General features: G+C 41.6%; 1 protein-coding gene across 4 annotated transcripts in view; it reads right to left on the minus strand.

The window, feature by feature from the left end:
• The window catches only part of htr2cl1 (5-hydroxytryptamine (serotonin) receptor 2C, G protein-coupled-like 1), a 114,864-nt gene that overhangs the window by 53,126 nt on the left and 37,380 nt on the right, over positions 1-24,358 (minus strand). For all 4 annotated transcript variants that reach the window (XM_053860931.1, XM_053860932.1, XM_053860934.1 and 1 more), the window contains exon 2: positions 12,255-12,340. The gene's annotated coding sequence lies outside the window, so the exon portion shown is untranslated. The remainder of the gene's footprint in view (positions 1-12,254; positions 12,341-24,358) is intronic.

Genomic DNA, 24,358 nt, shown 5'->3' on the forward strand with positions numbered 1-24,358 from the left:
AATTAGCACTGTGCTCATGCTTCATAACAGTGAGTGAGAGGCCCTGGGTCTGACATGAGCACACTATTTTCACTCCACCCCACTGGATTTGTTCATTTCACGTCAAGCCACTGTGCTAAAATTCTAATGAATTGTTTGTGAGGTAATCCTACATACTTTAGCACATTTGGATCAGCATTCTGAATGTGTGGTCCACGTCTGAAACTTAAGGATGAAACGGCTATTGACAACTTTGCTTTCAATATAGGAAAATAACAACACAGTTTTTAATAAGTCCTAGTGTTGCTAATGCTATTTCAGCTGTTAGCATGTTGCATAACTAAGTTAAATCGTGCGTTGTTATTTTGTTCTTTTTCACATTTTGTTTACTTTAGTAGAGATTTGTTTTGCCAAACGTCTCAGCTGAAACATCATGACGAGTGAAAACATGAAAACATTGGACTGATAGCTGGTGTGGAGCCCCTGTGGTGTGATTCGTCTGATGACTGAACTAAATTGACTTGCAAATGGTTTGGATACAGTTTTGTTTGATTAAATCATACACTCCCAGTGTGACTGCAGCAAAAACGCCGTGCATAAGTTGAAGTGAAACAAGGTCTATGTACATCTGCTTCCAGAAACATCAAGCAGTGTGCTTATTCTATAGGGTGTGCAGCGCTTGACATGGCTCAAAGTGTGTTCATCTCAAGAGCCATTATTCCCTCATGATATGACCTTCACCATTTGTGACCCACATTCCACCATTTTCACATCATTTTACACCAACAGCGCCCCCTACTGAGTCCTGAAGATGAGGACACTATTTCATGAAGCCTCATCAGCCCATCACTAGCAAGTGTTTTAGTTAACAGGCGAAGAGACAGTGCTAAATATCCAAACATTAACAAAGATGTCAACAATAACCCAAGCGTTTAACACCACTAAACCAGGTCTGACGCCTCCCAAAATGTCTGCTGCACTTTATATTTGAAGGCCTTGCCACGATGAGCCAAATTTCTTCCCTGCATGTCAAGAAACATTCTCACCTTTTGCCTTGATCATACGGGAAAAAGAATAATTGTGTGTCAGATGAGTGATTTGTGCTGCTGGGATTTCGCAGGTGAGTTATTCTCAATGAGCTTGGACTCACCAACGCGCCACGAAGGTGGAAGTCAGTTGCTCCTACAGCAAAGAAGCTCAAAGAAACTCCCAAAATATGGTCCTGACACACCAGGCATTTTAGTGTCAGATTGCCTCTGCTTCCTATTTACTCTATGTTCTAGTCCGATATTAAAATAGCGGTTCACTGTCCACATGGCCAGCACTCTGCCAGCTCCAATGAAGTGATTGTAAGTGGGATGAAAATGGAGCCATAAACTTCACGTATAATCAAATTCAAGTGGAAAATCACTTGATGTCCTTTGTGTCTCAAGCATGCATTTTTCTCACAGCAGCGGCCAGAGCGTCTGCTGGCTTGACCCTCAGTGAATCTAGTTTAATAAAGCCTTTTTCAGATGAGGAGACCATGTTACAGGTGTTGTTCTCACGCTTTCAAATGATTTCTGTCACTGCTACATGGACAGATGAACAGCTCTTTGCGATGCAACACGTCAGGTTAGATGTCAGAGATGGTCCCCGCTCTGCTGAATGATACATCCCGCTATAAAATATGCCACAATGACCCCTCTGCTCCACCAAGCCAACTCCCTTCGCAGCCAGCGACACCAGAATCACTCCAGAGCGGAGCATCAGGTGGAACCACTCTCATTGATCAGAGTTGAGCCGCAGAGTTGCTCTGCATTGTTAATGCGACACTAATACTTTGGGTTCAACAGTGAGGTGTAGAGGTCTGGATAAAACCACAGCTGAGTAAACCTGACCACGGCAGCTCTGAAAAATGTGAAGTAGAGACCACGGTGCTGATAACTGTGTAAAGGGAGATTTGTTCTTCATTTCATCCTTTGTGCGTGTTTTTATTCTCAAATGACTGTTCTGTTTCAAGTGAACATGTTGTTTGTGAATGTTGAAAAAGCTAAATCAATTCTGTGATTCTTTCATATCAATGTATTTTTTTAAAAACATGTTTAAATCATTTATTGTCCTCAGTAGCTGGAACCCGGGCTGCATCCCTCCATCACGTCAATTACTCATGGACCCATGGCTGCTATTCCTTAACTCCTTATTGACAATTGCATTGGAGTCAATATTACTTGACACACAGAAAAAAGTGACAAGGCTGTGGAACTATGCATAGATAGTAAGACATGATCATTTACTGTCCCCAAAGTTGGTTCGATTGAATTAAAATGCTTAATAAGTGTTAAAACTGAATTGAAATTTAGCGCACTGCTGCAAAAAGTGAGAACCGGAAATGTAGTAACATCACAGTCGGAGTCAGCTCTTGTTGACGCATCCATTACAGTAGGTGCAGGTAAACAAGCTCCCCAGCTTCAGCATCTGAGAAGAGATGCTGAACTGTTGAATGCGGCAGGGTGAGGTAGTCTGAGCATATTAGCCTGTTCTCCCCAAAAGATGCAGAGCGTCGTAAGACATGGGTGACAAGAGGTAATGATCAGTGTTGTCGGCACTCAGCAGCGATCATTCCAGTGCTGTGCAGGAACCTTTTGGTGGGTATTCTGAACAGGTTCTGAATCCGACTGCAAACCCCATGGTTTTCAAATGTAAACAAACAGCAACTTATGATTGCGGCAACAGAGAAGTCCTTTAGTTTACCAATACATACAATATAATATATAATATATAATATACAATAGAATTATTACTGTTGATCCTTCTTAAGAGAGTATAGCATCCAGTTCATCTTCACCTTCCGACACGCACCAGTCATTGCTTTCAGAGTGACAATAATCCACTGACAAACCTACAGTGATATTGGTAGCAAATTCCTCCGCTTTTACTACTATTACTTTTACTGTACATGGACATGTGGTAATCCAGACCAGAGTAGGTGTAGGAGGCAGACGCTGGAGACACTTTTCTTGCTCACCAAAGAAATGTATTAAGCTGCTCCAGGATGCAAAAAAATAGCCAGGAAAAAATAAAAGAAAAAACATGGATTGCCAAGAAAGTCAACAGTTAACTCAGCGTAACTGAAAAGACTGAAATAATTTCAACAGAAATTATTCTTACACACTTGTGCACACCTCTGCACACTGCAGCCTCCCCTCTCTGGCCTCCCCAAATACCACCAACTACCATAACTCATTTCTGCCGTAAGAAACAAAGTCCACTGCTCAGCGTACTTTGAACACGATCTGCCACATCACGCTCAACCTCGCTCCATCACTCCATCATAGATAATAAAACAAAACAAAACACTTCCCTACCTTGGCCTCCCCCACAGTTGAAACTTTCCATGATGTCACTAATGACATCACCAAGGTGATAAAACCAGGAAGTGAGCCGCCACGTCCTCCTTTTACCTGAAGGTCTCGTAGTGAGTAACACAACCAACATGCTTAACAAATATGAAATAATTCCTAAAGAACTGACATTTAATTGAACCAATAAACGTGCTTTAACATAACCAATCTCCTTTGTGTCGATTTTTGATACACCAGAGGATGCAACTCAAACATGACCTGGGATAGTTTGAACTCATGATCCAGGTTAAAGATGGAATTAAATCAACTAAGCAAGCATACAACAACTTTAACTGAGACAAATGGGTGACTCTCAGCCACTTTGTCACAGGACAATACATTTTATAGATTTTTTTTTATATTCACGGAATGAAACCACAGTATTTCTTCCTTCCAGTTAAGCCTTTGTTGACTTGATGTCAGTGACTCTTCTTTTCTTACGTTAATCATATGCGGAAAATTCAAACACCACTTGACTGAAGAGAAATACAGAATTTTGTTGTCACTTTTTAGACAACAAAAATTAAAAAGCAACACAAGTGGTACATCGCAGAAATTGTTTTCAAAGTGAGGCAGATAGCATCATGTCTACTGAGCCCAAAAAGTGGCCAAACTGACTGGTGCTGGTCAGATGATCACGGAGAAATGAAAAGCACCCAACACAAAAGACGAGCCAAAAATGACAGAATCAAATGACAACCGAGACACTGATGAGCGCATGCTGGTGGGAAAGATTGATGTGGAAGCAATAGTGGTAAATTCAATGGAAGTGCCTGCTTGTTGAGCAAAAGACAGGAAGCGAGAGACAAAGGAGGAAGAGGTCTGGAACAAAAAAAAAAACAGTTGCACGAAGAAAGAATTATTCTAATCGAATGATGTTGTGGCTGTGTTGATAAGCACATGTCAGTGTGATGCTTTGAAATAAATAAGTGTTTTATTGTCAGAAACTTAAACGCTTCTTCAACAAACCCTGACGTATGTTGTCCCTAAAACCTACCTGAAATCCGATGAATTAGTAGCAGACGGAGGCAGACATCAGGGATTGTGCAACTTATATCAAGGTCTGTCTCCGTGATGGATGGAAACATGCTGCAAGACCTTGTGAGTCTTATTCCGGAGCATCATAAACCCGTCAATCATGCGCTCCCCCTTTCATAATCCTCCTCAATCCGAGGGTGCTCCCACTGAGCCGGAGAGAACAACCTGGTGACGAGCACGACGACATGAGATCCTTCACCTTCAATCCGCCTCCTTATTACTGCCAGGCATGCATGCATGCACCCGCCACACGCACACACACCAGAGGGTGTTCGTGTCGGAGACGCTTGTCAGCGGCAATGACGTGCACAGTTTTATTGTGCTGGGTCTTGTCACAAGTCACATCAGTGAGGACAGCAGATAAGGTGATGGCGTAGAAGGAGGGGAAGAGCTGAGAGCAAGGAGGAATGTCTTATTTGACCTTGATCTTTTATTTGTTTTTCCAGCAAAAACAGGACCAACAGAAGACCAAATTGAAAAGTCTCATGTGTTAAGAGTTTAAAAGTTTTGTATGATGTAAGCAAGATGAAACGACACCCTAACATATACTATTTGACTTAAAAAAATAATAATACGTGCTTAGACTAGGTGTTCTGTTTGCTTATCGTCATCCTTACTTAACTAGGACTGAAAGCTTGCTCATGTGATCCGCAAAGGATCATGGGATTGATGACGCAGTGCACTGTAAACTGTGCCATTGACAGGCTTCAACATCATGTTTTACTGTGGCCAACGTTTGCCTTGAGAGACGAAACAACATGGTTTTGGCTGTATGGGAGAGGAAAGAACTGCAAAAGAAGGCTCTTATTTTTCTGTCGAATTCATTCACTTTTGTGTAAATAACCACAATATATATCTTGTACTTTTACTCAAAAAAGAATTATACCATGCATCCGATGAGTAAATAATGTTTTATGTTCTAGTGCAAAGCACCTACAGTACTACTCTATGCACAATATTCAGGAACTAGGGGTTACTCCCCCCCTCAAAAATAAAATAAAATAAAATAAATAAATAAATAAAAATAAATACAGGTGTATTGTTATACTGGATATAGTATTGTTTCCAATCCCTTTTCCAAACTTTGTTCACCTCTTATGCATTTCTATTTGCATAAGAGGCAATGCACTCCCCTTTTGATCATGACTGGATGTCAGTAAAATGTGGGGAAAACTCTCTCAACAATTAATTCAAACTTCAACTTCAACACCAGGAACCAGATTTCTTGATCATACCATTGTTAAATAAATGAACTGGCAGATGTCGCCCACACAGGAATCCACCCACCAAAAACCTTAAGAAACCAAAAACTTCACAGACGTCTATACACTCCTGACAGCTTTCCAAGCAAATCGGCAGATTAAAAGCCTCATTTCTCCAGCCATAAACCTTCTGCTGACATCTTTGTCTGTTTTCTCTCTGAAGAGTAATTGAATGTCGGAGACTTACAAACAAATGTGACAGAATTCTTCTTTTGGAAGAGACACTGAAGGTAGCGCAGCTGCTACTGAAAAATGCCAGCGCTCTGTGGAGGCAGCAATGACTCTACAAGGAATTTGTGCTCATATACGCTTCTGCTTGTGTGCTTGGTTTTTGAACGAGACGGTGAATACACATTTTAGCCTTATACAGCCCTGCAGGTCTCTTTGACACAGTGAACTACACACAGGCTCATGGAGGCCAAAAATAAAAGGTATAAATAAGTGGATTATTTTTCTGGACAAACAGTGAGGAGCTAAGTGGTTGTTTACTTTAACTCCAAAGCCATCACGAAGGATATGCTCAATAAGGTACTCTAGTGAGTCACCTATTCAAGATTCCAGAGACCTTGCACATCATGAGAAACAGAGAAAAATGAAGAATTAGGAGGAGAATGTTTCTGGCTTTTTTTTATCAAAGCTCAAACCTGCATATTTTAAAATGCAATTCCTTGAGAGCCACACATTATTCACACTGAATACAACTAAATGAACAAGGAAAACCACGATTTTTGGAATATAATCAGACTCTGAATTGCAGTGGACGCCTCTTGGGAAACAGGTCAATCCATGCCGTCGAGTAAACAATGTTAAAAACGATGATGGGATGCAAGGAATTACAGTGACAAGCAGCTGGCAACTTCTCAGACATCAGTTCAACTTGAAGTTTGGCTGTTTGCAGTCCCAGTACTCTCAACAATAAAGTGTGACCTGAACAGCTCCTATGATGCTTTACACTCCAGCCAACTCATCACTGTGGGTGATCGCTACAATATGACTCCACAGCTGGTAATCTGAGCAGCTTGGTGCTCCGGCAACAGAGGAGAAGTGGGGAGAAGAGGAAGTCGAGATAGATGCACAGGATGGCAATAAAGTGCCTGTAATTTCATTGGACTAATGTGATGGGCCTTAATCTTGAAGCATGAAGCTTTTGCCTGTAGAAGTCCATGTCACAGTATCAACGCCTGTGATTGGTTGACCTGGCTGCAGAGCATCATGGGAAGTCACCGTAACTGAGCTTGTTGTTGAGAGTGACGACGCATGATATGGTGATTTATGTAAGATTGATAGCAGCCAAACTCTGTGGATAAACCGGTTAATCCCTACATTTATTGCGCATTGATTTAAAAGGAGCAGGGGTGAGCTCTTCTGCCCCTTTATACACTTTCACTGAACAAGGTTTATGTGGCGACGCACCAGATCAGGCAGCGACAGACTCGACTGTGGCAGCATGCTGACAGTATTATACGAGAAGCACTTGTGCGTACAAGATAACGTGACACTCGCACATGTAGTTATCTTCGGCTCCACATCAGGTTTGGCTAAGTTGAGCAGCGTGGTACCAATTTTCGGTTGCAGCGATGGAATTTCCAGACCACATCGGGCAGACGGAACAGATCAGGCAGTGACAGGGTGCAAAGAGCCATAGGTTCCCAAACCCTGCTCTATAAGTTGAGCATATAAAGACTGAAACCCTTGCTTCTGAGCACCATACTGTACAAGAGGGACAATGGAGAGTATGTTAGCACTGTAAGTAAATTGTAATTACAAAGCCCGTCATATTTTTTTCTATGTCATTAGCAGTACATTTGCATACCATAATGAAACCAGCCTGAGGGTACATGGCTATTGGTTGAACTTATGGATGTCAAACAGGCCCCATGCAGGCTGGGTTTCCTTCTAATATTACAAGATTTGAGCTCACACAGTGTTGTGCAGCACCAGTAACATGGAGGTGGTCCAAAATATGCTTCATTTGCTACATTTCTAAGAAATGTGTTCTCATGTCCAGTGACTGTGTCTGAGCCCAAACATGAACTGAGCTGTGTTTTACTGAGATGAACTCAAGAAAACATCATTTCGTCTTTATGGCCCACCAAGATCACATTAACAAGAGTCATGCAACTTTCAATTGGAATAAAGTACGAATTAGTTTGCTTTGTTCATCGAAACCAAATCCAAGTGTTTGATCCACAAGCAATCTATCAAAGAACTCACAACTCATGCAGCATGTGGGGACACATCTGCCGTCTGCTCACCAACAGAGTGGCTGTAAGGAAAGCTAATGTGGGTGCGAGCAGCTCGCGGGCACACGATCATGAATAGTCATCTGTGTATCCCGCGGTCATCCACACTATTTATACCATTGCCTGCTTTTATTTTGGCGAAATTGCAGGATCGCAGTGCTGCATGATTCAAATTAATTAGCAATATGAACTTTTGCTGCCCTTAGACAAGGCCTTGTCTGCATTTACACCTCAGTGAGAGGAATGAAAGTCAACTCAGTTAGTGCTGGGAAATTTTGGGTTGGCAAAAAGTGGTGCATCTATATTTCATTTGACAGTGTTTTTTTTTTGCAAAGAAACTGCAGTCGACATGAAACAATGAATTCTGGAAAACGCAACACCACTGAAAAATATAATGGCAAATGAAATTTAAAACCATTGAAAGTGAAATCTGGGATTTCACTTTGATTGAAACTACTGTTGGTCTCATAAGGCTTCATGAAACAGTGTCCTCATTTTCTCAGCTCAGTGGTGCTCTTGATCGAAAAAATATGTGAGGTTTCATATGGAATGGTTACTATAATCCAAATATTTTAGAGCAGAGAGTGCCATCTAGTGGCCACAGGAAACAAGGGCACTGTTTCATGAAGCCTCATCATCCATCGCTAATGGAAACCTCATGACTTGCTGGACCAATCAGGTGGCCATACTTCCGAACTGTTTTAGGATACATTTTATTTTGTGTTTTATTATTCACCAGTGAGTGAGAACAATTATTTTGGAGTATTCATTGTACTTTTGTGCGGTAGAACTGAAGCACTCGTGTCCATCAAGCATCTCCCGAAGGGCTGTTATCATCATCATCATCAGCATGGATACTGTCAAAAAGATGGTCCCTCCTAAACAGTGTAGTACTCGATGTCTTTTCCTTCTATTTTCAGCGGATCTCTGCAGTCTTATTCACAAAAAACATAATGCATTTGCCGTTCTTATGGCTTCCACTCTTCTGTGGGAGCATTGTCACAAGAAGAATCACACAAGATGGATGCTTAGAACAGAGCCACCTTAGTTGAGATGACTGTGGTGAGTGGGGACGAGGAGAAAGAAGGAAAGAAAGGAGAATGAACTCCCGTTGATTATAGTCATTATCAGAGACAATGGAAAACAACTTAGAATACTCATACACTCGATGCTGTGGATGCTGAAGAAATTACATTTAAAAAAAAAACAGAAAAAATCTGCATTGCTATATTCAAAGTCAATGTAGAAGCAAAGGTTAAATGATAACCACATAAAGAAGGTGGCAGTTAGATATCTCCAAAGTGAAAATAAAACACGTTTACTTTTCATGTGTTCCCACAGCGAACCCTCCTCCCTGTCACGACAATCCTCTTTATATTGCCGCCCATCTCAATGGTTGTCTTCCTCGTCCCTTTCTACTTCGGATAGTCCGAGTTAATAATCTGTAACGTTGCAGTCATTATCTTTATTTGTTTCAGTAAATCTACAACGCAACTCAAATCAAAGTGGGTCTACTTCTGGCTCTCTACAAACACAACCTCCTCTGAACGCTTTCAATTTCAAATAATAGCTGACTCAAGATTAAAGCCTCATTTCTTTATAAAGTTTCTTTTGTGGCTGCAGTGATTATTAAATCAAGGCCCCGCTTTGAACAGCATAAAAATATTTCAATAGGACGCCGTGGGAGTTATATGAAGATTGATTCATTCATTTTCTTCATCTCATTCCTTTAATAATGAACCTATTTTAGCTGCACGGGCATGAAGTAATCTCACCTCAAGAGCGAACGCTAAAGAAAAAAAATCTCACTGTCAAAAATGTTTTTACTGATGCATAACAATAATAATAATTACAACATGCATCATCACAATAAATGATTCTACTTACATAGAAACACTCCAAATATTTACATGACGCATGAAGGCCCTTCTCACTTGTACATGTGCTGTTCGCAGCATGAGCAAAGCAAAAGTGGTGGACGTCCGTCATCAGTCCTTACATTTGAAAAAAGACACTGTGCTTTGAGTCTATAGATGAAATGGAGAGACGTGAGTCATCTCAAGCTCCCTTAATATGAGATCATTTTCCAATTAGATTGAAAGCTGCGAAACAAAAAAAAAGGAATCAAGAGATAGTGTTGGGAGGAAAAAATAAAGAGGCATCTGGGCTACGAAGGCAGTGAGCAAGAATGCATAAAGGAAAGCCGCAATAGACCTGCAGCCAAAATGAGACTAATTAACTAGAGAGACGTGACCTTTCTCTCCTCTGCCCTGAGAGAGAACACGCTCGCTTCCAGCGCGTGTGTGTTTGCGTGCGCGTGCAGTGGGAATCGATACAGGCAAAGTCATCAAAGCCAGATGGATGCAGTACATCATGTCTCATCATCAGCAGAGAGTTAGTGAGCGGGAGACGGCTGGCAGACCAGTCCCGGATAAGGATCGAACTGACTCAAGTGCCAAGTCTGAAATGGCTGTCGATGAAACCATGGCTGTTCATTATCCGTCTTCCACGCCACCGTGATGGGCTTTAATCATGGGGGGCGCATTTTAATTCACTTTATAATGAAGCTCCGGCTTCAAATTCTACAGGTTCACTCAATGGAACGCCACGGTTTCAGCAGCTCCAGAGGAACCTGGGTGTCTCCACTCAAGCCAAGGAGATAAGTGCAGAGATAAACAACCGACGTGTGGACAGGCAGTTACTAGAGATTCAAGTGGAAGCCACCAAGGTGGAAAAATAAAGTGAGGTCGAAAAATACTTGTTTTCCAGATGGGAACTCACATTTCTGCGCACCATTGGAGGTGCATTGGAAAACATCCACAAAAGAAGACGAAGAAAATGGGAGAGGACATAGAAGTAATGTTTTTACTCTCACACTTTTGCAAGACCAAACCAGTGACGGCAGATATACTTTCACCATGTCAGGAGTTGTCAGTTTAATGCAGGGGTGTGCAACTAAATTCCTTCAGAGAGCACATTGAAAACACTTTCAGATTGGGGAACACACATTAGCTATTAATAAACTATACATAAACTTACATGCTTATTTACTGTTGTACTTCTGCCAATCATTCCAGGGCTAAACAAGACGCAAATCAGTACTTTAGAATGAGTAATAACAGGCTAATATGTGGCTAATATTCTTATCATTTATTTATTTAATCCTAGTCTACATCATTTCATACAGGACAGGAGACAAAAGTATGTTAAATGTAACTTCATTTTGCTCCATCAGTATTACAAGATTCAAAAGTATAATCATGTGACATTACGTATTACAAATATGGAATCAGATAACACACACCAACCATTTAAAACAAATGGTTGACCTTAACCAGGACTCTGAATCAAATTAAATTCAACTTTAATGACCCAGTTATTTTGAAGTTTTTAATCCTCAAATTGTGACTTAACCCCGTGGTGATCAGCAAAAGGTCCTCACAAATAGCAAACGTTCTCCACAAAGAGGTGTGTTTCCAAGAACTGGTCCTCACAGGTACAGCTATATAAGGACGGAAGCACACACACGCACTCACACAAGCACATGCACTGTTGTGTCTTTATCCCTGTGGGGACATCTCATTGCCATAATGCTTTCCCCGGCCTCTCACCCTAAACACACACACACACACACATACACATTGATTGTAGTCCGACGAGTTGGAAATACATTTTATCCAATCTGGTTAATGCGCTGGAGTCCATAAAACTGATGTATTGAACCGCTACGAGGCTGGGAAATAGGATATCACTTTGATGGGGAGTGATTCAGGAGAGAAAACACAGCTGGCTTTTTAAATTTTCATTCTAAACAGAGGGAAATTACCTAACTTTATATGCAATACCTCATTGGAGAAATAGCGTTTGCTTTGGACAAAAGCATCTCCTAAATAAGGTATATTTGCATGGGATAAATGCAATTGTGTTTATATAGCAACTCAACGTTGAGCACCTTTCCTCCACTACAGACACCTGTAACTGTACGTAGGAGTTGGTGTAAGGGGCAAATATAATGAAGGCCGAAGAGGAGGATGTTTGGGACGTGACTTAAATTTCAGACAACAAGAAGGCCAGGTCAACACTTGACTCAAGGTGGAGAATGTGTGTGCATCTGATGCTCAGGGACAGGTGTTGCCACGGTGCAAGGTTGGCGTAAACATACCGAAAGAAAACATTCTCTTCAAGGATCTGAGCCATGAACTGACCAATTCAAGGGACTTGGTGTAGTGGGGAAACGACTTACGGGTGTTTAACCTCAAAAGCTGACACTCATAACCCCGTCATCTGAAGGAGAACGTTTTGCCTTGCGTTGAGTTAAATCCTTAAGTGGATGAGGAAGTACTACTCACCATGGCCAAAAGATATTGTGGTCAGAATCTGTCTCCTTCCTATTGCGTGCATGTCTGCTTCAGTGGGTGTGCCAGTTGGTGGTCGTCTGGAAGAGAAGAATTGCAGTGCAGTAATTAAAATATGAAAGTATTTAAATTATTCATTTATCGTGGAAAAAATGTCATTTCTTTTGCGGTAGTAAATAAATATGTGAGTAGATATGACTACTAATAGACTTGCACTTCAGTATTGAGGTTGGTCTGTGCATGCTCTGGTCCTGACATGGTCTTAACTTCAGCACTAGTGAGATGAAGCAATGGGTGCATAGTGCTTAGGTGTTGTGACACTCAATGTGTCCCTGGATGATATAATAACAAAACTTAAATAAAAAAAAAATACAGAAAAATAGAATGCCCTCCTCCCATCTATTTCCCCACTGACTCATTTCTTTTATCAATGACTGGAGTTTTTCGTGACAAGTCAGTGAGGGATTGATGCCTTTGAGTTGAAGGACTGCAATTCACAAATAAATTCAGGGCCTCCCTTAGTTTTTCACAGATGCCAAACAACTAGCTCATAGATTTGAGAAAGGTTTGTCTTCTCGGTTAACTGGTGCTGAGCAATAAGTGTGAAACAGCAGCGCAGACATCTTCAGCAACGCTCTCAACGCCACGCAGCACTGAACTAATGGTTCGCTCAAGGCGCCAAACTGAAAGCACCTCTGAATCGATGCTATAACCACTGTGTGATCAGGTTTCTCTGCAACAACATAAATTCATCTAGAATCCCAAATACACATGCTATTACCTTCCATCGACATATTGTTCTTCTCCAGAATGTTAAGTAATTCATTATTGATTTTTAATCTGTGCTTGTTGTTAACCTGTCAAGTACTTGCTTCAGCGGAAACACTGACGTGTCACGGGATGCTAGGTGTCTTAGCTACAAGCTTAGCTTTGCAGCTAAGAATTTCATTTCAAGCGTGAGCATTTCAAGAACGTATCGGGCGCAGACCATCAGGACCTCAGATCTGGGATCTTGAGATTGACACAAATGCCATATACACGTCAACGGAAAAAGTTTTGTCACAATCTCGAAGTGTGCATTATGTCTGACTGAAGTATTCATGTGTGAAAATGAACACACATCATCTGTGGCTGTTTTGTTTTACACTCTGGGAATAATGACAAGGTTAATGAATCGTGTTCTGCAACATTTTTCAGGCTGAATTGGAAGACTAAAGAAGGAATAATGGAGACAAAAAAAAGCCAAATACATGAGTTGATAGTAGGGAAGTGACGCAGCTTGCACTCGACCAACAACCGGAGCTGGACCATCCCTGGTGATGTGTCCCCTGTAACAGGACCCAAATTTGGCGGGGAATTTTGTGAAGCAATAAACAAACAAACCTTTCACTCAACTGACTTTGCTACATTTTTTTCTTGGCAGGTTTTTTTCAGACAGAATGGAGAAGAGATTTTAGCTGCCACTGTTGATTTCATTGCATCTCTGGAAGTGTAAGCAACACAAATTAACTGGATCTTCAAGTGAACCTAAATGCATCACAAATACAATGCTGAAAGACTCAATAAAGATATCAGTCATTTAGTGGAAACTGCCTTAAAATGCAAGGTGGTTCCATGGAGGAGAAGACACATCCAATACAGGGGGCAGGAGGCCAGTCTGTCCAGGGGGCAAAAGGAAAACGCAAGCAAGACAGGTGGTGAAGATCAGGATCAAAAGTCAGGCAGGAAGCCGATACGGAATGTTTGACCATGGCAAGCAGTGCAGTCTGGCACTGAGCAGAGTGAGGAGGACTGGGCAGACACTTCCCTAAGGGAATTGATTGTGAATTGATAACTATTATTATTTTGTTTTGTAATGTTTACTGATGTCCTGCTCGTGAATGGTCTGTGTAGTAAATGTAGGCCAGTTCAATGAGTCTGTGTGGAGTCACACGGATGACGGACCATTGTCCACAGATGAAAGGTGGCTGGCTTTTCCGTTTGAAGTCGGTGATAAAGAACTTTGGCTTGTGCTGGGAAAGTGTCTGGCTAGCAGAGTGAGTGCAGCCAAATAAAGTTTGCAGATGAGCTAATTTCCTCTCCTGCTGCAGTCAAAGTTAGACATGTTCCTTTTGGGATTGAAAGCAGTCAATGAGCCTGATTGAGGCCATTTAAAACCATGAGCACTTTGAGACTCAGCTGGGAAGCGTACTTAGTTTCCTCTTTCCAATCGCTCCCAAACAGCACTGTCTGGATCTCTGCAAAGTTCCGAGGCAACACACTTATTTTGTCACGTCAGGCATCTGTTGGTTTCACATTAAAATGATCTGTAAATGATTTACAGGTGACATTATTTAATTATAGAATGCAGAAGAGTTCAGGTTAAGGTTGCATGTATTATGCAAATATATAAGATGCATATTTTATGAGACTGTATGGCTTTCAGGAACTTATGATGTGTATAATCAGATTATACACATCCAAGGTGATTATACACATCACCTTGGATGTGTATAATCAGAATCAGAATGTTTTGTGATTCTATAATCAGAATCACAAAACATTGTGATTGCTCTAGACAATCACAATGTTTTGTTCCGCAGACCGCGGAGAAGAACTCTGACTTCAAATGTATAGTTACGCATACTTTATCGGCATCTCCCTATTTGACAACAATTCCATTTTGCACCCATTTTACCTTCATACTGTATTTATCTCTCTTTCTTCTTAATGTGTAGGGTCAGATTCAGAAACATCACAAAAGTCAGTTTGATACTGCAGGAAAAGTCCAGCTTGTGTGTGCTGTATCGATCTTCAAAATAGGTGTCGTACAAACATAGGGAGTCCACAACACACCCAGCAATAACAAACTGCACCAAGATCCATTGTAATGATCATTTTACTAGCATGTGTATGGGCTCTCCTGTCAACACAATGTATACACGTTCACTACATGATTAGAGCACACTCGGAAAAGGACCAATAGAACACTGCCAGGCTTCATCTCAACAGAATGAGAACATGAGTTTTTGGCAGTGTAAACAAGTCCAAATGTTGCTTGAAGGCAGCTCAAACTGCCTTGAAAATAAATAAATATATAAACAATCTCGTGCAATTCCAGTGTGAAAGGGGCATGATTGACAAAACTCCCAAGGTCTCACTTATTTTCAGATGCATTTTCACTATTTACAAGAGACTTTTGTGTCCTGTGTTGTGCTGGAGGCAGAACAGCCGCCCCAACCTGTGGCATCTTTGATAAAAGCTTGAGTGTGGCCTCACTTTGGGTTTCACCAAACACGTGGAAACACCGAGCTGGACACGAGGCACAAAGTGTGCAAGCATTGCAAAACTTAGATCAAGCGCTTTGGCAACACAGCTCGTATTGTGAGGTGTCACTAGGAGACCACTGACACAGAACTGTCACCCCCATTCCTGTCGTAGGTACCAAGCCTGTCTGCTTCCCAAATGTGTCTGACCTGCCACGGAATGAAGCTGTCACGTCCAGTAGATAGGTTTTTTCCAAATGAAATAACATGTATATCTGCAAAATGTGATGTCTGTCATCGGGTTGTTTGCAAAGTATATGTCTGTCCAACTACGCAGTCTTCAAAATGACGCGCCCTGATTGGCTGATATGTACTGATCATTGCTTTCATTTGATGTTGCACCAAACCAGAATCAACTCATCAGCAGACATTTATACACCTCTGAAGATATTTTATTCACTTGCCAGTGGATAATGTGCATTCATGAAGGAGTTTTAACCTTCATCGAATCGTCGAATTGTGGCCCCAAAATCAGAATCGAATCAAATCATGAGAGTTTCCATTTTATTCAATGTCTGGCACCGCAGCACGTAGCAGCCTGGCAACACGTACAATTATGGCAGACAGCTGGCACCGCATACAACAGTTACGGCAGCACAGTATCCCAGCATCTCACTCTCACACAGGGATCTACCACCACAGTGGTACCTTGCGTCGGCTATTTTGAATGGAATTCGGCTTACGTCCAGTATGACTTACAACCGGTTTGTCGGAACCGATCCCGGTCGTAAGTCGGATGTTTTATATATATATATATATATATATATATATATATATATATATATATATATATATATATATATATATATATAGTGCTTTAGAGTATTTGCCAGACAAGACAAAATGATATCCATAAAGAAAGGAAAGCAATTCTATATGGATCACCTGAACTCAAACCTCTGTCTGTCTTTTATGCAACGAGGTACCCACAATGTCAGAATATGCTGCTGAAAGTGGAACATGTGCTTCAAAGCCTAATGAATGATTTCTGCGTCAACAAAGGTCTCTTGAGTCTCTTGAAGATAGTCGCTGGAGTGTGTTGTTGAAGGACAGGTGCTTCAGTGGAGTAAAATGTATCCCCTCCATGTGACGTTCCAAAAGGAGGGGACAAGTTAGGACGAGTGTGGGGGGCACGGAAGAGCTCTCATCACAACTTCAAGTTGGTCCTGTGAGTGAAATGCACGATCACTCGAAGCGCTGCAATCCATCGTTCTTACTTACGTACTTTCCACAGTAAAATCTGGAGATCAAGGAGATCTGGAGATCACTCTTCGAGCTTACTCGAGAACCCATTTGCTCTGACCTCTTTCCCAAAACACTGAAAATATATAGTTTTTGTTTGCATCAGAAGAGTCCATGCTTCCACAAAAACTGTGGACGGTCTGAAAGAGGACACAAATAATTGCCTGAGAAAAGTACAGAGGCAGAAGTAGACGGTCGATGATACAGCGAGGTAAGAGCAGAGAGTTTGGTGGATTCTGCATCAGGTGGGATGTGGGATAGATTGTATCCCTGGGCTGAAAGGCAAGAGGAAAAGGAGTGGGCAGGAAAACAGATGCTGCCAATATCACTTGGGTGGCAGGCACACAACATTGAAACACCAAACAAAAGTGAAAATATTATTTTGCAGTGAAGTAGCTGAGCATTGAGTGCTGGCTCTCTTTGCAGATGACTCATCTTTTTAAAGACTTAAGGTGATAAACGCTAAATCAATTTTATATCCATACGTAATGGCCTTTTATGCAGCATCCCCCACGCAGAGTACACGCACTCATGCGCCCAGAAAATGAGAGGGAAAATATTAGCAGCCACAACCACAGATCAATACCAACCAAACTGCTTCGATATACGAGATAAATGTATCAGGTTTTCATTTATTCATTTCATTTGGCAAATTGTTGGACATGAAAATACTTAGTGATGGTTAAAAGCAGAACGCAAAGAATGAGCAAGGCAAGTACTGATTTCATACCCACGTAAATATCCGTCGAAGCACTTATTGCGATCGTTGTACAGGCTTAATTATTGACTGACTGCTCTCTCCTTCAAGTGAGAGCAATTATATCGACTGGGTTTAGCAACCATCATGACCTTCTCACCTCAGCCAAGCCCATCCTTAGCCTGCTGCCGACTAACTTAAAGTAAAATTGATATGCACATACAGTTCGAAAAATAGTCAGCTGATACTTCCAAGGAGTGTGTAAATAAGACTCATCACCAACCAGTTGTGATGAGTCCTCGATATTGCATTGTTTTTTTAGAACAAGGAGCAGTTTGGCAGGTTGGAACTTTTATTATTATTATTCATTTAAATGTATTTATCAATGTTTTTGAGTGTGTCAAATTTAGAGCGGTATGCATATAATACACTTGAATGGTATTTTCTGAAACCCTCTGTTTCATCAGGGATATCAATTGGGTTTAACCAGTTACAGTCGCAGCTACTGGCAGTTCTCCTTACCTGAATTAGTTTGATTTCCCATTGGTTTAAAGTAGGGATGCCCTGTTTGATCGGCATTCACTGATCACTAACTGTCATTGCCGATCACATGTGACAGCCGGTGCTGTGATGAAACCCAGCAGGTTGCGATGCCTCCACTCCTCCCTAATCCCTGCTCACAGCAGCATGTCTGCTGTGGGGGTTCTTTCAATCTGTCATGTGAAGTTTGTATCCTGCAGCACATGCTTGGGACAATGCTGTTGAAATAAAAGCACATTAAAAGGCTTCGACTCTCCAAAAATAATGTGCCTTTTAAAGCACTAGCACTTGCCCGAGAACGGAGAGTTTTCCACGCTCATGAAAGACCACTAATTCCTCAGCAGCAGCCTGTAAGTGAAGCTTACAGTACCAACATCTGCTGGTCCAAGCATGACATTTGGAACGCCGTCCAAATTTGTTACCATTTTGGAAATGGGTTCAGCGTTCGTTAGACACCTGAATCTGTAACTTTTGAAAACGTCCAGAGTGGAAACTTTCATAAATGCAGTGCTCACTGTCTCGGAGTCCCACTACTAGCTACTAGTACGTTACGGACATAGCAAAGTACAGATTCACCAAACTGAATTGAATTCAAAATTGCTTAATTCTGCATGTTTTTTCTAAAATTTTCCTCCTTTAAGAAGTATATAAAAACGTGTCTTCACTAAAAAGTATTTAATGGTTCATTTTTCCACATCATGTACACAGATGGTCTCATCGTTTTGATCACAAATTCATAGTCAATCCATGTGATCTGTATCGGTGATCGGTGGTGAGCAAAAATCTTGATCAGAGCAGCCCCTTCTTAAGTCCATCATCTCAGATGATTTGGTTCAAACCAAAAGCTTTAGCACAACTACATGAACCCCTTAATTATATGCAATGTATAGTATTTCAAAAAATATTTTGAAGCCTTTAAAATCCATTGTCATGTTCTGATTCACATTTTCCACATTCTGCCTTCCTTTAACATGTCAAAGAGTTTCTGTTGCTACGATGGTAGACATCTTCCACCGGTGCCAGAACCCACCAAGTCACAGAACGTCAACCCGAACTTCCGCGCAGGTCAGCCATGGTGGTCCCCACTGAGGTAACGAAATAGATGAGGATGAAAGGTAATTTCTTTTCTCAGCAGTATTTGAAAAAGTTGCATCCAACAGGGCATCTTCAAATTAAACAACTAGCATACTATATGTTTGCATTTTGAAATCTACGTGGTTATACACAGCTCCTTGACTTTGATGCATCGCTGTACAAAGGTCTGATGTTCCTTATTGCTTAAACATCCCAACTCAACATGGCTCATTTGTTGGAACACGCTGCAAAAGGTCAGCAACTGTCAAGATGATCATTTTTATGACTAAACAAACCACCCCTCAATCCCTGTGGGGCTCAGTTACTCTCCACACGTTCAAAAAGATAAACGATTCTTATGTCGCAGTGGTGTCACTAAAGGCATTCCTTCCTACATCTATCATGTTAGGGGTGATACAAATCACTGTCTCAAGAGTTGTGAACCTTTAAGGAAGAGTTGACGATATAGTTGGGTGAATGTTCAGAGCCAAACACTGATCTTTTATTCAGAAAGAGAGCTCATAGCAGTCTTCTTCTTTTCCTTTTGGCTTCTCTCTTCAGGGGGGGCCACAGAGGATCATCATCCTGCTCCATCTCACCCTGTCCTCTGCTTCCTCTTCTCTCAAACCTACAAACCTCATGTCCTCCATCGCCACATCCATAAATCTCCTCTCCACCTTCTGCCTGGCAGTTCCAACCTCAACATCTTCCTACCAATGTACTGGCTATCTCTCCTCTGTACATGTCCAAACTGTCTCAATCTAGCCTCTCTGACTTTTTCTCCTGAAAGAGAGCTCATAGCAGTGCACCAGAAAAAAAAGAAGAAGAAGAAAAGAATAGAGCAATCAGAGGAGTGAATCTTAATGACATGTTTTTGCCAAGACACACCAAGGTGCCTCATTATGTGGCTAGTAATTGTACTTGTTGCGGCTAAATGAAGAATAAGAAGTGTTTACCAGTGACGCTGAGCTGTGTTGAATCGTTTAATTGCAGCTGCCTTTGTGCTGTGCAAATGGCATTTTACATGAACACGTGTGTCACTCTAGAGAATATGGTCTGAAAGGTGATGTCAAGGCAAGGCTATTAAAAAAAGAGGCACCGTGTTAGACAAAGCAGCGTTAATGTGACGTGTAAAACAATAACTCCACTGGGAGACAGTCACCCCCACTCTCCATATATCACCCTTCGACTCATTCAGCTGGAGACATCCGTGGGTTCGATGTCAATGTGACTGGTTCCAAGAGACAAAGCCACTGAAAAAGGCATCCCAGTATTTCATGAAGATTACTTTCTATGTTAGTGAGCGACCTCCTGTCTGTGCGGTCCCAGCTAGTGGCTGTCAACCTTTCCAGGGTGTCCCCTGGGTTCCCTGGAAAGTGTCCTGGTGAGCTACATATGTTCAGAGCTAAAATAAAAAAAAGGTAAAATCCAGAAGCGCTTGTGACTCCTGAAATGATACTCTATATCGTTTTAAAATAGATTTGAACAAAAATATATTTCCAAACATAGAAGACTTGCTGCAGACCTGTGCTCAAAGACACGCGCGAGAACTCCATTGGAGTTCAGATTGGCATGCAGCTCAAGTGTGACAGACATTCCATTAATATTCCTGTCTCTCCTCTTCTGTCTCCGGCTCCTCTTTGCCATCATCCCTTGCATCTCTTCCCGCCCGCCTCCAAGCCCATTATTGCGCCATTAAAATCCAGAGTGAACAATGGGTAATTGGCTCCAGCGAATGAAGCCCAGTGTTGTGCTGTGCAAGTAAACCATTCGGGCTTTGACCAGATTAATCTGTGATGGACCTTTCAGTTACTTCAGTTTGCTCATTTTTAGGGGCAGGTAGGTGGCAATCTCAGTTTAAAAATGTTGTGAGGTTTCAAACAATAGGTTGTTCAAAGCCATCGATTTTAGAGCAGAGTGCCATCTAGTGAGCGCCAGAAATGTGGACACTGTTTCATGAAGCCTCTCAACCCAATGGATTTTCGCACGTTCCCCAAAGGCTAAAGTATTGCAAGCGCCTGAAATGATGCTCCTTAACATAACTGATAAACTCAGTCAAATATGATTGAAATGTTTTAAGGAGTACTCTGTTCAATAATCAGACAAAAACAAGAGAGAAATGGACTGCAACAGAAAGAATGCACACAATCAAAAGTTATGAGACAAAGTATTGATTCTGCAAAACAATCATCCAGGCGCTGGGCAGGCCAGGCATCTCTCCTCTCCTTCACCCGCCTCAGTCATCTCCTCTCCTGCACGCACAGTGGACAGACATAAATCAAGTCTAGTGCACTGAAGTCTTTCACAGACCTGGCTCAGAGGGGTAAAATATACATCCAGCACCTCCTCTCGTGCTTGGTTGAATTGTGGATGAAATTGCTAGGAGAATCACTGCGATCTTGTTTACGGTCATCAGTATTTACACACCACCAAATATTATAAGTCAGAGATGTAGCAAGGAGAGCCAGAGAACAAGATAGAATTGGAAGCACTGGGCAAAAGACAAAGAGCAAAACAACCACTAAGGTTCGTGAATGTGATGCAGTGTGATGTTTGCTTGTTCATACAGTATTGCACACAATTCAGTACTTGTCGATACAGAGTACCGATACAAGTACTTTATCGAATCATAACAACCATTTTTAATTATGTTTTTTGTCAGCAGTGGTGTCATGGACGAACATAACACCATTGCCACAGATTTCACTCTGAACATGTGAGGTTTAGCCTGGCCAATCTACTGTATGTCCTGTTACTGCCTACTGGTGTGCGTATATACTGTTTGCTCGATTATCGTAGGGGTTGTGATAGTTGAAGCACCATAATGGAAGGAAGTAGCAGCACCATAATGTAACCGCAGGTTAGCACGCGGTAGAAAAGCTTATAATAAATAACATCATCGGATGGCAAACTAACTTATTGAGTGTTTTCTTGAATTAGGCACGTTCACGTATCTGTGGTGCGTCTCTCGCATCAGAGCTGGAGCAGGTGAGAAATCAGCTGATCTGAGACGGTACGTCTGCAATCTCATCCGTGCAGATGCACTGATGGATCTCTCTTTCAGAGAGAAATGTGAATAGCATCCTATTCACATCACCTTTCACGGGCTGATTTCATGTCAGAAAGACAGGAAAAATAGAACCGTTGCAGATTACAAGCAAATCTAGCCCCGTCACCGTGATGCGAGTTGAGGAGTATATTTGTCACATGAGAAAAGGCAAGGGCAACAAGGGAACACTATTGGGTGCTGTCACCAGCGAGTACTAGTACCAGTACAGCGAAATAAGTCAGTGACTGAACGAGTAGCGATACTGGTATCGGTATTCGGCTGCATCAGTGAAAATCCATATCAAACAAGAAAATAATACGCCCAATGTGGAATTATAAAATGCATGTTATAACAGAATATATGAAGAGGGCGGTTGCATAGGTGAAGGGGGACTGACAAGCTGTGGTAACCACGTCCAGGAAATTCCATAAGAAAAAGAAAAGGAAGAAGACATGAAAGGTCATGCAAACCATTAATCTTTAAAAAAAAGTCAAAGAAAAGTTGTCTTTAGCAAGAGATTAGCCGTTTGGTATTTCACAAGAACATTAATTTGGACCGTCCTACTGGTAGCTGTCTACCAGTAGGACGTGAATGTCAGCCATTCATCCATTCATTTTCTGTTCTCCTACTCTTTACTGTCTGTGCCATTCTATACCTCCATCTGCTAAATTTGGCAGAGGGAAAATTGTAAAACCACAGGCAACATCTGTACGTATTTGTCTTAGACGTTCCTGCCCAAAAAACCAAAGTAAATCACCCCGCCTGGTCGTCAGCAGCACCTCACTCTTTCAACTCTTAATCCCTTTCTTATTTACGTGTCACTTTCCTCTACAGCTGACACCCCTAAATCTCTCTCCTCTGCTCCGCCTGGCGGTGTTTAATTCCTGGTTTTCCATTTTTCTGCGCTTAATCTCCTGCTTCTCGTAAATCTTTCGCCAGTCAACCCTCCCTCCATTTGTTCCATCCACTCCCTCTCAGCTCCATTGCCAAAAGTCGTCCTCCAAGTTTGGTTTGCCATTCTTTTCTGCTGCACAATCGGTCTGGCATGTTTATCGCTGCATCTCGCCCCGTGTCACCTTCACAGCCTGGAATGCGAAAATTACGAAAAGCTGTGACTCATCCTTTGAGTGGAAGACAAGCTTCATCGTGGAATCATAGCTGTAAATAACAGCCATAAAGAAAATCATTTCGAGGAATAAATCATTCTTTACTTGCTGACCTGCCTTATCACCTCCACCAGCTAGGGACACTGTTTGCCTTCCTGCCATATATTCTCACTGGCACATTTGTATACCTAGCAAATAAGAAGAAATAAAACTTCTGTCTGCAAGACCTTATCGCCTCATCTCTTCTCAGCCGAGAGTGGCAATACAAAACCGACATTTTCCTCTCCATTACACCCCCTGCCATTACTACATCACATATGTTTTGGCATTCAACAATATTTGTGTGGCCAATGGGACTTAAAATGAACTAAGAAAGAAGCTCCATAGTTTCCTCTTGCTCTTATGTGAGCTATTTAAAGTGTAGGTGCCGTTTTCTGAATTGAATGTAAAACATACTTGAGGTCAGTCTCAGTATGAAGCCCTGACGCATTTCTAAATTTATACACTTGGCTGAAAATGTAGACATTTATTTGTTTATTTATCAGCACACAGTTTTGGTTAATTTGAAGTTTAATGAAACGGGCAAACAAGGCTTCATGCGTCAGTGTCCTCATTTCTGCTCTGAAATCTCTGGATTTCAAGAACCAATTTCAATGAAGCCGACAGCAGCTCGGAAAAGGTGGACACTGTTTCATGAAGCCTCATCAGCCCATCACTAGCAAATAGTAAGTGGCTTGATGGCACATTACAAATTCTTTAATTGACGTTCCCAATCCCAGGAAACATGTAGTCGAAAGCCAAAAATTCCATGTCAATTACAGAAAAAGAAGTAGCTGGGGCATACACAACACTGTGCCCTGTGAAAGAGGCAAACTAAACAGCTTTGCATGTCTTTTAGCTGAGCAAACATGTATGAGGGGGCTGTACAGGACAAAATTAATTCTTGATCTCTCACACACATATATTGTCCCACATGCATATTGATGCGTGAAAGCAGGTATGTATGAGTGTGAGAGGTCAGGAATTATTATTTGTCCTGTACAGCCCCTCATAAACATGTGTTATGGTGCATATAAGTAAATCAG

Source organism: Synchiropus splendidus, chromosome 3 (assembly GCF_027744825.2).
Source record: "Synchiropus splendidus isolate RoL2022-P1 chromosome 3, RoL_Sspl_1.0, whole genome shotgun sequence".
Lineage (NCBI taxonomy): Eukaryota > Metazoa > Chordata > Actinopteri > Syngnathiformes > Callionymidae > Synchiropus > Synchiropus splendidus.